The sequence below is a fragment of the Chrysemys picta genome, chromosome 3 (assembly GCF_011386835.1).
Source record: "Chrysemys picta bellii isolate R12L10 chromosome 3, ASM1138683v2, whole genome shotgun sequence".
Classification (NCBI taxonomy): Eukaryota; Metazoa; Chordata; order Testudines; family Emydidae; genus Chrysemys; species Chrysemys picta.
Window position 1 is genome coordinate 99,536,490 of NC_088793.1, and position 15,394 is coordinate 99,551,883.

General features: G+C 41.6%; 1 protein-coding gene across 16 annotated transcripts in view; it reads left to right on the top strand.

Moving 5' to 3' along the window:
• Nucleotides 1-5,546: 5,546 nt before the first annotated feature.
• The window catches only part of L3MBTL3 (L3MBTL histone methyl-lysine binding protein 3), a 166,683-nt gene continuing 156,835 nt past the window's right edge, over nt 5,547-15,394 (top strand). For 4 of the 16 annotated variants that reach the window (XR_010599636.1, XR_010599637.1, XM_005280241.3 and 1 more), the window contains exon 1: nt 5,547-5,722. The gene's annotated coding sequence lies outside the window, so the exon portion shown is untranslated. Of the gene's footprint in view, nt 5,723-6,301; nt 6,591-7,314; nt 7,594-7,988; nt 8,011-9,415; nt 9,476-15,132; nt 15,247-15,394 lie in introns of those variants that run through there. The other 12 variants (XM_005280240.5, XM_065588573.1, XM_065588578.1 and 9 more) reach the window with 12 other exon arrangements.

The following is a 15,394-nucleotide window of genomic DNA, read 5'->3' on the forward strand; positions in this document are numbered from 1 at the left end:
ATGGAGTCTCCTTCCTTGGAGGTTTTTAAGGCCCGGCTTGACAAAGCCCTGGCTGGGATGATTTAGCTGGGAATTGGTCCTGCTTTGAGCAGGGGGTTGGACTAGATGACCTCTTGAGGTCCCTTCCAACTCTGATATTCTATGATTCTATGATTAAGGTTACCTGCGCTGTTATTTCTTAATGACCTTTAAGTTTAAGGGGTTAGATGACTATTATGGAGGGCCTTCTCCCTCTTTCCCTCAGTAGATAGGCTCTGCTATTCTGTCAGACCCCTAAGGTAAAATATCCATTGCCGTATATGGTCCAGATTCACTATTATTAATTATTAAAGAGCACCCCCACATTTGTCACAAATGTCAATGAGAATTTTTGCTGAACAAGGACTGCAGGACAGAACCCTTATTAATGCAGCTGTGCCCTTGAGAATGTTGTTTGTCCCTGTGCTGCCTCATCAAAATGCCTTTCCTTTCATGTATTTAAAAATACAGTCCTAAATTTTCAAAAGTGACTAGTGATTTTCAGGTGACTCAGTTTTGAGCGCAAAGTTTGAGCAAATCTGTCAATGTCATGCTCTGCTGCATAACAGATGTCTCATATGTAGGATGACCAGATAGTAAGTGTGAAAAATGGGGATGAGGGTGGGGAGTTATAATAAATAATAATATATGGAGATATACCTATCTCATAGAACTGGAAGGGACCCCAAAAGGTCATGGAGTCTAGCCACCTGCCTTCACTAGGCAGGACTAAGTACTGATTTTTGCCCCAGATTGGGCTCACAATCCTGGGTTTAGCAGGCCACTGCTCAAACCACTGAGATATCCTTCCCCCTCTATCTGCACTGAGTATGAGCCTATGGTCCTCATCTGCCCCAGGTCAAGGGGCCCCTAGTGCCTAGTAGAAACAAACATAGCAGCAGCAGGGTTCCACAGAAAGCTAGAGGGAACTAGGGTGACCAGACAGCAAAAGTGAAAAATCAGGATGGGGGGGGGGGGGTAATAGGAGCCTAAATAAGAAAAAGACCCAAAAATCTGAACTGTCCCTATAAAATCGGGACATCTGGTCACCCTAGTGGGAACATTAATTGCTTTTTTTGAGGAAGAGGGCAGAATTTGAATTTTTGTGAAGCAGGGCAGAGGCAATAACTTCTTGAAGGTGAAGGGGTATTCTGGAATTCTCCATACCCCACCAGGCATAATTTGTTGCCTTCCCAAACCCTCCCCACTTTTCTTTGTCTGGCTACAGGCCTGCCTTGGTGGAGTGAAGGACAGATCCCTTAGGTGTACTGGGAGTTCTGTGCATCTCTATGTATGACAGTTTTTGCCAGTGAGAGTCCATAATCCTTCCTACTAGGTTCCTTTTCCCCTGAGCTAGTGAGAGTGGGGGGAGGGTACCATATGGGGAGATCAGCTACAATCACTGCTGAGAAAATCACATATGGAACTGCACAGAACTTGGCAGCTATACCTGAGTGACCATAAAGGGGCCTGATATTCAGAGAGCTGGTGCTCAGCACTTTCTGAAAATCAGGTCCTCTTTAACACATTTCAAGTTGGGTGCCTAAAAATGGAGGCATCCAAAATCCTTAAGTCATTTTTGAAAATTTAGGTCATATTTTTTTTTCTTCAATTTATCTTTAGATATTTGCACAGCTCCCATCTCATTATATAATGACATAATTCTAGTATCTAGCCTGAATCGGTAATACAGACTTCTTTTATCATCTTGGTATTTAAACTAAGCTTTGGGATTTGTAAGCTTTGTGAGTTCATGCACGTACTCTTTAGAAAAATGATCAGTATTTGGCAACAGCATCAACACAAACACCTATTCAACTAGAATCAAAAATATTTGCAGGGAATCCAAATTTAGCTATTCCAAACACTGTCAGTAACAATACTCCCAAAAATCACTCTAACCACCATGCAGGTATTCAGGAAATAAGTGTTCAGCATTCTCTTATTCTGAGTACAAGTGGAGTACTTGTGTTATATTAAATGGTAATATTAAAAGAACACATTTAAATAATTAATATATTTTTACTCACTGTATATAACTAACCCATTATTTTGTTACCGTAAATTTGTTGGATTGCCAGAATAGGAATGGGGGAAAGATGGAAGAAAAGATAAAAAAAAAAAGAGAAGAAAGAAAAAAACTTTGTTAATCTCAGATTCTTTTTCTCTGATCAAACAGCCATCTACTAAAAACTGCTGAGGCAAGGTATTTTCTGTGATGCAACATTCAGGCCCAAGTTTAAATACTTGGTTTCAGTTCTAACTTCAAATTTGCATCCTTTTTGGGCTTGTTTGACCTTTATGACCAAATTCTGTCTGTGGGTGCACTCTCCTGGCTTCCATTGAATTAAATAGGAGCTAGACATGTATATGAAAGCAGAATTTGGACCTGAGTGTAGTTGTTTGTTTCATTATATTCAAAAATAATCATATGCATAGCTTTCAAACTTACCAATATTAATATTTTGAGAAATGTTTAAGCATGAATCACCATACTTTTTAAAACTAGGGAAATCTATATTTTATGCTAGTGAGTTAGATTAAAATAAAACAGAAAGTCTTAGAAACGTTACTGAAGTTTTCTGTTTGCAATCTTCAAAGCAAAAAGAGAAAAAATATTTCAAATATAAATAAAATGTGTTGAGTACCTTATCGGGCATATTCCTTACACAACTTAGTAAGAAATGCACCACTGTGATATGACGTACAAGGGAAAACCAAAGTGATAGACAGAAATTATCAGTTCAGGTGGAATGACCTACACACTGATTTAAATAGTATAGAATTCTATCACTTTTAAAATGTGATATTTTCTGTAGGACCCAGTTAATTTAATACTATTAAAGAAAAAATGTCATTATTTGGTACCTATTTGCCTACATACATCTTAGTAACACTGGGCACAATGACTTCAGCTGGAGTTACGGATAAGGCTATGATTATGTTATAGAGGTCATGGAATCCGTGACTTCCAGAAACCTCTGTGACATTTTCTGCTTCAGCCCTGGGGTTGCAGGGTTGGAGCTGTCAGCCAGCAGGGATGCCAGAGCTCTCAGCTGCGGGGGCCCCACAGCTCTAAGTTGCCAGCTCTGGAGCTCTCAGCTGTGGCCCCCCCCCAGCTCTCAGTCCCCGCAGGCAGTGGGGGGCCCTGCAGCTCCCAGGCACCTGCCTGGAGCGCCAAGACACTGGAGCTCTGAGCCACATCATGGCCCCCCACAGGTCTGAGCTACCACAGGCGGCCCCTGGAATTCTGAGCCACCACAGGCGGTGGGGGCCTCCGGAGCTCCCAGCCGTGCAGTGACAGGTGGCCCCCGGAGCGCCGGGTAATGGTGGGGGGGGGGGTCCCCCAGAGTTCCAAGCTGGGGCGGGGGCCTGGCAACTCCCAGTTGCCAGTCCTGGAACTCCAAGCCTCCACGGGCAGCGAGGGGCCCACAGCTCCCATCTGCTGTGAGCAGCAGCAGGTGGGTGCTGGACCCGCCCACTTCCCATTTTGTCAGGGTTGCTTTTAGTAAACATCATGACAGGTCCATGACATTTACTAAAAATTACCATGACAAAATCTTAGCCTTAGTTTATTGGTACTCAGTATTTGTGAAAATCATTTTCTGAATAAATTTCATCTCTTCATTCTTCACTGTGTTAAAGTAAAAAATATTCTCTTTCTTTAGTATCTTTTGGATCATTGCTCTGTAATAGTTTAAATCTATGGTTTTAAAGTATGTCGATTATCTAATTAAGCTAATACATTTTCTGTAATTAGTTTCTTATTACATGTTTAATGAATGGAATTGATGCCTATGCAGAGTATCTGACCTAAACAGCTATAAGAAATGTCAACCATGACACAGTTGTGATGTGTAACACTAAGGCCCCAATTCTGCAAATGTGTCTGGGCTTGACTTTACTACCATCAATGGATCCACCCATGCTAGTAGAGTTAAACAAATGTATAAGTCATTGCAGTATGGAGCCTTAGTAAGGCCCTTATTCAGCAAGGTACTTAAGCATGTGCATAATTTAAAGCACTTGAGTAGCCCCAAGTTACATATATTCTTAAATAAATATCTTGCTGAATGGGGGCCCAAGATTGAAAGATCTTCTCCTGGCAGGGACTGTGTAATGTTATGAATGTATAGTGCCAAACACAATGGAGTCAATCTTGATTGGGCCTCCAGGTGTCTACTGCAATACATACATAACAAACACTATTTATAATAAAGGTGGCCATTTATTATTTTTTGTTTTTTATGTAGGCCTTTTAGCTAGTTATCCTTGACCTTCATGGATGAGCATTTGTTGTCATGTGTTAATTTGTTGTTATTAATATTTAGTGCTGATATTTGTCATCCACTTGAAATATTTATTCCTGTTCATTATGAGTTGTGATCACCTGGGCCTGATGCTGCCATTGACTTTATTTACATTTCCAAATACAGAACAATGGAAATTTTGAGTGTGGATCATTGGCAGGATGAGCAAAAGGAAACACAAGATGCTAAGTCTGAAGTTATATATGTTATATATACAAGAATAACAGATAACAAAATATTGAAAGCTGAAAATTCAGTTTTGATTACTTATTTTTCAAACTTAAAAGGAAAAGTAATTCTTCTGTCTGAAAAAATTCTACTTATTGTTAGACCCCTTATGATACTATAACTACAATTATTGTTCTTTTTTCAGTTTGTTTACTTTGTACATTTGAGAGCACTCTGTGTACAGTCAATTTCATTTTCCCTGTGTAGTTAATTAGGCCTTGTGCCCATGTGCTGCTGCATTGAATTCAGTGGGTTTTTCCACACTGGGACTCCATTTGGGTGCAGGGGTCTGCACTAGCAGATTAGGGGCCTTCAATTGTCAGCTTTCTTTGGACTTTTTGTACTGCAGTAAGGGAGAGTTATTGGTAAAAATAGGATATTGTGATAGTGAACTGTGATACCTGAAATTACTTTTTAAACTTATAAACTAATTAGATTTCAAGCTAACTGTGTCCCTTTATTATTGAAGATTTTAGCATTGCACAAACAATATTTTTGTGTAACACAAAATTAGGTTGATACTGCGCTGAGCTAGATAAGGGAAGACCCCCCAACACCTATATGGAGCTTCACTATCCAGTGCAAAGGTCTGCTTGTGTAGAGCAGCTTGCAAGATCAGGATCCTAATTATTGTCATGTACTCATCATATGTTTCACCTAGTTCTATAGTTGTTTTTGTGTCCCCCCCCCATATGGGGGCATATTCCTATATATAAAACCTTTTCCAGACTCCTGGTACTGACTGCACAGATTTAACAGTACCTGATGGGACTTATTACTATTAGATCCTCCCCCTATAAAGAAAAGTAATATTTAAAGGAACCCCAAACCTAAAAATAGTAAACGACTGCTGCATTTTTCTCCTTATTATTCCTTCAACGTCGGCATTAAATCAGTGGAGATGATGCACCTAAGCTGTAGCTGTTGTTTGTGGCTGTATTTTTGGTAACACTGATTATTGCTGCTGCTGCTGCTGCTTCCCGGAGGCTCAGGCGCAGCGGCAGCTAGAGCGAGGGGAGGAAGAATGAGACACCCCGGCGGCAGCGGCAGCAGCAGTTTCCCCTTTCCCCAGCCCTGACTCCACGGGCGCATGCTCACTTGTGCCCGCAGCCCTGGACCATATTTGTCAGGACTACTCGAGAGACGGAGAAAGAGAGATTGGGGGGGTAAGAAGCGGCTGGTTCTGATCTAATCTGTGACCCCGTTAGGGCGGTGCAATGCAAACGGCTGGTGATGGTTTTTAATTCCCCCCCTTAGGTGAAGATGAAAGTTAGAGAGCGCGCGAGAGATAAAGGGAGACGCACCTCCTCTCCCTTCCTTACGAAACATATCTGGGGAAGCGGAGAAGGGTGTGTGTATGGGGGGTAGGGGGCTTCTCCACCCCCACCTCTGCAGCAAGGATGGAACTTAATGCAGGGGAAAGTGGGCAAGTGACTCTCAAGTGGCTGGAGAGCGGGTGGGTCACTGGGTATCTCCCTAAATAATAAGTGTGTGAGTGTGAAAGAGGAACAAAAGAGAGAGCGAGAGAGGTGCCTTGTATTTATTTATTTTTCTTCCCAAACACACGAAGGGTGGACTAGAGAGAGGAGGGAGCTGCTGGGAAATGTGGACGGGGGGGAGCGGGGGTTGGAGGGAGGAGGAAGGAGAGAAACATTTTGCAGACCTGCCCCACCAATGAGCTTGTCAGTTGGCTCCATTTAATGACACTTATGGGGCACTGTTGTGTCGCTAGGAACAATGTAACGTGGGTGCAGCGGCTAGAATTTGGAGGGGGGGGGGAGTGCATGAGTGTGTGCGTGCGAGGTTCATATTGGCAGGTTCCCGACACCCCAAAGGGAAGAGAGGCGTAAGGGCTTCAGGGGGCAATGGGCAGAAGACAGGGGCTTTTTCACACCCCGATTTTCGCGTCTTGAAGCGGCGAGCGGTGGCGGCTGCCGGGATATACCGGTTGAACGTGCAGCGTGTCCCTTGTGCAAAGGCCTGTTCAGCGCACGGCAGAGAGAGTTTGCATTTTCTTCTGCTTCTACACTTTGTGTGAGTGTGTATGAGGGATATTTAAAATATCATCTCCCAATTTCCGCCATTTTGGGGAAAGTTTGCACACACACACACGTACAAAAAAAAAAGAAAAAAAAAAAGCTCCTGGCAATTTTTTAAGAAAGGGGTGGGGGCGGGGGGCAGTCTGGCTGGAGCGTGTTTGGTTCCTGTCGGTGGCGTGTGCGGAGCTTCTCTCTCTGCTGTAAACGTGGGGAGTGGGGTGGCTCCTGGCTCTCCGAGGGGGCTGTATGCGATTCATGGGGGGCTTGGCTCCTGTCACTCTAGGGACTGTAGAGTTATGCTGGGGGGGCTTCTGGAGGACGGCTTGTGTGTGCGCGCGCGTGCTGACACACGTGTAGAAATGTGTGCCTAGTGGGGGGGGGCAGCAGTTCCACAAGTTGTGGATTGTTGCTTACCCTATAGATTTGGGGGGGGGGAGTATTCTCTCCCCCCCCCGCTTCCTGCAGCCTGTGTGCACAATAACAGGATATCTACCAGCCACTTGCTCTAATGGGTGATGAGGCAGCAAGTTGGGGTGGGGGTGGAAGGCGCTCGCACAAAGCGCCCGGCCGCCCCCTCCCCAGCGACGGGAATGAACGTGGGACACAGAGCGGGCCGGGGAACACAAGCTTTGCTAAGCGGCCGTGGGGGAGCAGACGTGCAGGGGGCGGACTCAAGTTCCTCTCCCCCCCCGTTTCTCTCCCCCCCCCATCGTGGGAGCGGACGCGCCCGAGAGCGTGAGAGAAAAGTTTTCGCGAGGGGCTGGCTGCGCCTCCCCAAGGCGGGAGGCTGGGGATGCGGAGAGTAGCTGGCTCCTGGGGGAGGGAGAGTCCTCCCGCAGCTCTGCCTTTACCTTCCCTTTAGGAAGGAGGGTAATTTCTCTTCCAGGGGACTCTGGAGATTGGCTGAGCACGAGCGAGGAGGGTCCACTAGCAAATCTCCCGAGTCCGCCGGAGAGCACTCGCCCTCCTCCCCGGGGGTGGGGATGGGGGAGGAGAAGGTAAGTTTCCCTCTGACTTGGGTTGAGTGAGGGAAGTCAACCTCCCCTTCCCGGATCCCGGCCCCGTCTGCAGCAAGGGGGTGGGGGTGGGGAATCACAGGGGCCCGGTGCACAAGCAGAGTCCCTCTCTCGTTATGCAACTTCCTCAGGAGCGCTTTGCGCCCAGTTCCTACCCGCACAACTGCGCGCTTGCTCCTGCGCTCACCCTCGGTGTGGGCATTGCTGCCGGGCAGACAGCTGAGCGAGGAGCGCTCCCTTCTGCCTGCCCCCGCCCCGTGCTGATTCCCTGGCGCTTTAATTGCGCGGGGTAGGCTTTGCCCGTGTTTATCTACTAAGGATCGCGTCGCTCTGTTGTTGCGCAAACCCTCCAGCAGCCTGTGCTCTGGTGGGATTGTTAATCGTGGGGACGCCAGGAAGGTGCATGCAAATACTTTCGGCGTTTTGATTTCTGCCCTAGTTTTCGGGAAGATATGGATCTGAGTTCAGTACTTGAAAGTTTCAAGTGCAGCAAAAGAATGCAGCAAAAGTGGCCAAGGAGGGACCTCTACTGGTGGAACTGAGATATCCACCCTAGGGAGGAAAATGCAAAGTCGGCCTGCAGTTTGTAGTTACCTCTGATTTCCTTTTAGATGTCAAGATTAATCTCAAAGGAATGCTCAGGCAAAAATATCTGATTAAGAGCATGTTTCTTCTGCTGTTCCTGTACAACTCTAGATGTACATTTTGAAAAGTGACTAGTGGGTTTTTTGGTCCCCATCCTCCCCTTCCCCACTTATCACCATAAAGGGGTCTGGTTTTCAGAGGTTGGGTTCTCAGCAGTTCCTGAAAATTAGGCCCCTTAAGGTATCATTCACAGGCTAGGCACAGAAAAATGCCTAGCTTTTGATATTGTAGGTCACGGTTGTTTTCTTGAATTATCTTTATTACTAATAACACCATGTGTAATAAATTTGAAAGTTTTAAAACTAGTTGTTAACTTTTAGGCAGTTTAATTTTGCAATTTTACTCAGATTGACCACAGCTGGTCATTTTCACTTTTGTTTTTACTCATGAATTGGCACCATATTTTTAGGGCTAGCAATAGAACAGTGAGTGTTGAAATAAAAACCGAAACACCAAGTTTTCTATTCACATTGTTTTAAAAAAGCTGATTTTACCACCACCCCAAACCCCCCCCCCCAACAAACCTATGTTCTAATATAATAAAATATTTCTAAGCAACTTTAAACATAATGTGCACTTTAGGAGAGTGATTCCTTACAAAGGAAAAGTATATGATTCCCAATAGCTTGGGTAACTGACTTTAATATTAACATCTATGGGAGAAAAACTAGAGATTGAAGATGCTGGGTCATTTTGTTTAAATTCTGAGAAGTGTGGTTTAATTGGCATTCTCTGTAGTATGTGTTCAACTGCTATGTACAGTCTAATTTTTTTAAATGAATCAAGCAAATGAAGTGCTATAGATCTGTCTTCTCTTTGGGAGACTATTCCATAGTGTAATAAACATATTTGTTATGAAATGTTCATTTACATTTAATTTGCTGTTAATGTTATATCTTTCATTTTAAGTCAGCTTCATTTAATCACTTTATCTAGAAGGGTGCTTTTAAAAGTCCCAAGAGCTTGTAAGAAAAAAAGGAATTGTTTGACTACATTGTGAATGTTTGTTTTCCTCTTAATGACCAAACACTTGTTGAGTTTAATTGGGCTTCACCTGTTGTGTGTGGAGAGAGCAGAGGGATTGCTGATTGAATGGGTGACTTTATTTTTTGTGTTACTTTATTTACCCTTCATCTTTTTTTATGCTGCTTATAATTAGGATGGAGGAGTGTGTATGTTGTGGAGGCGGAGACTGAGGAATCAATGGCTGCACAACATGGTGATTACAAAAGACAGAGAGTGATTGTGCATATGTAGTAGTAGCTTGTTGAGTACTTCAAGAGCAGATCTGCTGATCATAAGAGCAAATGTGCTGTGAACTACACGAAGTCTGAGAGAAAGAAAAGTCTGTAAATGCAATAATGCAGTGGCTATATTAAGAGCTGGAGAGACTTGAATTCTGTGTTAAAGACAAAGTGGCAGATGGGAGCTGGTCACTAAGCAGAAAAGAATGGCCAACTATGCAGTGAAATTAACTAGGGGGATCTTATTTCTCCTAAAAATGAATATTTCAAAGTAAGTGAGATGAAGTACAGCAGAAAGATTCTATGAAGTACAGTCCTGTCCAGCAAGACATCCAATCAGGAGTTGTGAAGAACCAGTACTTTTTAGTCCAAGGAACAAATAAAAGTAGGCTGAAGTTTATTGTAAATCTTGGCCATCTGGCTCAAATCATTAAGAGAAACTAAGGGACGGGGCATCAGAGTTCTTTTGCTTAGAAATACTGTCCATTAGATCAAACCTCCACTCAGGACTGCATACACCATAACAGATTACACAACCGATCAAGTGGTTCACTTGAAAAATTTTGCCTTTGTGTCGTCTCTAAACAACATTGGAGATATCAGTGATAGACTTTTTTAGATTGGTGGCATAACTGTTTACTGAGTAAGTATTATTATGGTGCTCTAAACTATAGATAGTTAAAAAGACATTAAACAAGGGCTGTTTCTGTTAGAAAATATTACCCATTTTCTAGCAGTGGTGCAGCAATTTTAGTGTTAGCAATGGTGTAAACACACAAGCAGAGATGGGGCTCAGATGCAAACATCTTATACCTTTACTAGCAGAGATGGGGTGCAGATGCATTGTTGCTGAAAAATGGGTGCCAGATTTTCTAGTATAGATGCAGCTGGAGAACATCTATGGAGAAAGACTTTAAACTATCATACTGGTAGGGAGGTACAACCATATGGAAGTGTTGCTGGAGAATCCAGTGAAGAGGAAAGATGCAACAACTAAAATAAGAAAGTGGATAGAAAGGAGATAGAAATAATATTAAAGGGATATACCCTAAAAGCTACTCAGTTTTAAAAAAGAGTAAGTTACAAATTATTACAAATTATTACCTGTGCTTGGGTCCCTCTGCCAGTGTTGATGGTTTTAGGGTCACAAATTCTTTTTTTTTTTTTAAAGTAGCTTATCTCCCAGTGGCTAAATTAAAGACCTCCATGAACAGTTATAGGAACCTGACTGATTAGATATGGAAAAAAAGTGAAACTTACTGTACACAAAGTGCTGTCAAATGCACAAAGTAAACAAACTGTAAAAAGAGAGAGATTTTTCTCTAATATCTTTTCTTTAGTTGTATTTGGTGTTTGTGACAGTACTTTAAAGAGACTCAGGAGTGTGACTTTTTTTTCTAGTTCATGGCACCCCTGTAAGTAGTGAGGGGAAAAAATTAAGAAAGAAAGAAAACCGTTAGTGTGTAGGGGGAGTAAGAGTGTGAAATATACCCAACCTGCTTCCCACAGAGGATAATTAAATGATCACTTAAAGGGATGGTGGGCCCAATCTAGTAATTTTACAGTGAGGAAGGGGTAATTCTACTGCCTAGTACTCCAACAAGTGCAGTCCCACTGCATTTGTTGTCAATGGGACGATAATTTACACAGACCTGTGACTAGAAAAGGAGGAGCCTGGGTTGTCTGAGGAGAGGCTTTTTGCAGGTGGCAATGTCTAACTTTCCCAGCATGTGGCTTTGTGGGGCATGGTGGTGCTGGTATTTTTCAGCCTACCTGTGATACTAGGTTGCCTCCTTTTGCTCTCTGCAGTAACAGCAGCCCTTGACAATTTTCACTTAGTTCAAGGGCTGAGCCGCTGCTACTTACGAGTCCATCACTGGTACCATAAGAGAAAATGGATAGCCTTTCAGCTCCCATTGGATAGAGGTTATAGATTAATAGGTTGGGAGCCCTAATGCATTGTATCGCCATCTGACCCACACACTTTCACTCTTATGCATTACAGCAAAGACATATGCATGTCTGTCTGTCTAATCTACTTACCTAGGTCCTGTATACTAAACCCATCGTAGTGGTACCTAAGTGTCTGAAAAGAGTGATACACAAGCAGGTTCTGTTGATAGTAATATCTCTAGTTTTGAGATCCACTGTCTTCATTGCTGAGCATTTCTGTAATGAATTGGGCCCACTCTCTTGCTAAAAATTATACATACAAGTTCTCTTCAAATTTACAGATAAGACCTTAGATTATCAGAACTTGGGTAGGTGACAGGTAAATTTTTCAAGCATTGACTTAAATAATGAATGCTTCTATTAGCATTGATTTTTGACGCATTCAGTACCTAACCTTACAATTACTTTTTTTTTAAATGCTTGCACATTTAATTGACATATCCCTCCCATATCTTTGCTTGAAATCTTTAAGTAGAGAAACTTGCAACAGATGAGACTATCTTAATTTTTTTAACTCTATTATTCTTTGTGTCTGTTCTGTGATGCATGCATTCCTTATTGATTCCAGTTGGTAAAGATAAATGCTTTTCTAAAGAAGGTGTGCAATCTTATTTCAGATACTTGTTTGTTTTAATAAAAATGTTAAATATGTATAAAGCAGAAAGCTCATATTCAAATATTTAAGCTGTGCTTTGCCTCTTCAAACCGCAGAAACATTAATTAATCCTCACAACACATCTGAAAATACTGTTTTACAGATGAGAAAATTAAGGAGAGAAGTGATTTCTTCAAGGCATATGGCAGATGCTGCCATAGGTCCTAATCTAAAGCCCATTGAAGTCAATGGAAAGGTTCCTATTGATTTCAATGGGCTTTATATCAGGCTTTTAGAACTCAGATGTTCTAAGCTCTTAGTGTAATCTAACGATTAGGACATAGAACCGTCTCTTGCTGTTAAGGTTTGGCACAATACTTCCATTATTTGGCCACAACTTATCTCTCTATATGACTACTATTTTCATAAAGCACCATATATGATTTGCAAAATGGGGTATTATCAATTCAAAGAACCATCAAATCAAAGCTTTAAAGGATAAAAAGAAAATAAGGAGTTGATAGATACACAGTAGTCTTCATTATTCTGTGTTATATAGATGTAGATACAGCATATGATTTTTATCCTTTCCTTTAATTTCTTCACTGCTGTTCTAATTTCTTTCATTGGCCTGTTTCTTTCTCCTTACCACCTACAGTAGAGGAAGTCGTTTAGAGCTAGCAGTCTCAGATTTTTCTTCATTTTTATATTCAAGACCCCAGGAAGCAGAGATTTTGTCGAATACAGGTGCCTCTAGCAACTAAACTTGTTATTGGTCAGCACAATATAACAGTCCCATGGTATTATCAGCCCATGGAGAGAGGACTGTCCTGAAGTCTGGAAGAGAGTGCCAGTGATTGAAAATAAAAATTGTGCCTGTAATGTTGGTTTAATTTTTTTAAAAAAGGAAAAACACGAATGAGTGTTGTTTGCATCCTGAACCCTATTTTTTTTGCTCTGTTTTTTATGCTTGCCGAACAGTAGAGTCTAGAAAACATGTTAATCACTTCTTGAGGCCTTCAGTGGAGAGATGGTTAGCTACAATCAAATTAATATGTATATGGCCTGCTTGAGAAACACATACATATACCCCTTTGTGGTCAATATTCCCTTTTCTTCTGTCTCTTAAAAATATATATCTTGTTTAGGAAGATTAGGTTGTAAGGGTTATTTTTCCTTCCTAATTAATTCTTCTCAAATGACAGTGCTACAGAGCATTCTCCGTGCTGAGAGGAGCACCAGCAGAGACTGGGGAGACAGCTGTAATTTCTGTCTGCCCCTCCCCAGTAAGAGGCAGGACCTTCTCTGGCAAGGTATTGGGCAACTGGGAGAAGCATGCCTCAGCAGCCTTAAGCCATTAGAACACTTACACTATAACAAATAAACCTACAGATTGGATTACTGCAGTGTGCTGTAAACGGGGGGATATTTTAAGATTACTTGGAAACTTCAGCTAATACAGAATGCAGCTGCCCATTTGCTTAGCCAAGCTACTCAGAGCACATTACACCAGTCATCTTAAAACTGCATTGGCTTCCAGTTTGTTTCCAGATACAATCCAAGTTGTTAGCTCTTTATGGTTTATGGTTTGGATCATGTGTTTCCGTGAGAGGACTGCCTCTATCTTTAGGTCCTACTATTGTATTTTAGATCAGCTGCAGCATGCCCAGAGTTATATGTCTGTAAGTTGGAGAGGGGATTCTTGGTGGGTCTTAGTTTTGGAATTCACTTCCTTCCTTGGTCAGATGGAGTTCGTATCTGTTGAACTTTGGTGATACATCCCTCTCACTATAAATGTTAGAATATAGTTGTTGTTTTTTTGCAGGTCTAGGATTTGTTTAGTTTTACACTGGGCTGGTGTAGATTTATTTATACTTTTTTATGAAAAAAGAATATTACGTGCACCTAGAACACATTTTATAATCTCATTATATTTAATCATAGACATTAGAGATAAAAACCATCCAGTTCATCTTCCTGCCAATTCAAGATTGTAAAGTTTTGTCACAATACTCTCTTTAGGCCCAGATGCCTGCCTCTCAAGTCTCTGAACCCCAGCTATCACATGCACAACAGTGGTTCCTCATTGAGGTCCTACACTCTTACTCATGTTGAGTAGTACCTCTTTAGTGGGACTATTAATGAAATAAGGCATTACTCACAGTGGGTAAAGGTGGCAGAATCAGGCCCTGGGAGAACTACTGCTAAAAATGGGAGGAAAACCTACCGAAATGTAAAGGCTATCACAATTGTGGACCCAAAAATAGAGACTAAATATTGAAATGACCACTTCTAAGGGAAAGCTGGACAGCGTAACCTAATCTAATTGCATACTGTTCCTTGAGTTAGAGCTGTTTGAATAACTCAAAACATTTGTATTCTCAATTTTTTTTCATAAACTTTCAAAAATCCTAAATTCCCTTCTGCTGTGTTTACACCCCTTTCTTAAACTCTGCTTTCTGTGACTGAACAAGTGAGTAAATTCACTTAGAGCAGTGTTTCTGTAAACAGCATATTTTAAGAAAAGATTGGAGAATATTTGTAAGAAATTGATTTTGAACTTTTAAACAGGAACATTCCCACCAGAAACCTGATTCTAAGAGTAATTATCAAACACTTCTGGAACAGAGACAATACTGTGTGACTTACATGTCCAATTGAAACCAACCAACATTTTGAATTTCAAATATTGAATACTTGGAACAAACTGCTTGCAAACGATCTGCAAGCTAAGTTTTAGTCTCAGAAAGTATTTTGTAAATAAATATGAATAGCAACTAAAGTTGAAAAAACTGTAAGCTGCTAATGGACAGTTCATGAACCAAAAGAGAAACTAAACTATTGGCTACAAATAATTCACTTGTACAGATTATAGTAGTATAGTAGTCTTTAAAAAAAGACTCTGGTTTCACTTTGGTTTCACTTTGAACAAACAGAAAATCAAGTGCAGTTCCATAATTTGAAGATTCTTGGGTTTACAAGAATGTGAGGAAGGTGAAGAGTTAATATCCTTGCTTGACAAATGGCTGCTAGAGATTTTGCAATTCAATGTAACTGATGACCCTTTCATGATTGCCAGGGGGATTGGATCACAACCGGGGAAAGTGACAAGTGCTGTATAACTATTATTTCTTGTGTAACTGATTTGAGAGAGACTCCTACAGCAGCAAAGGGCATTGAAATCCATCATTTATAAGGGTAAACAAATCCTTTTTCTTCTGGGTTCGCTACAGTGAAGCAAAAGGAGATCTAATAAAACAACAATGCTCCAAGTGTGTGTGTGCGCGTGTGTATAAATATATATTTAAGAAGATGTTTGCATAAAGTATTGTATACATTATGTTCA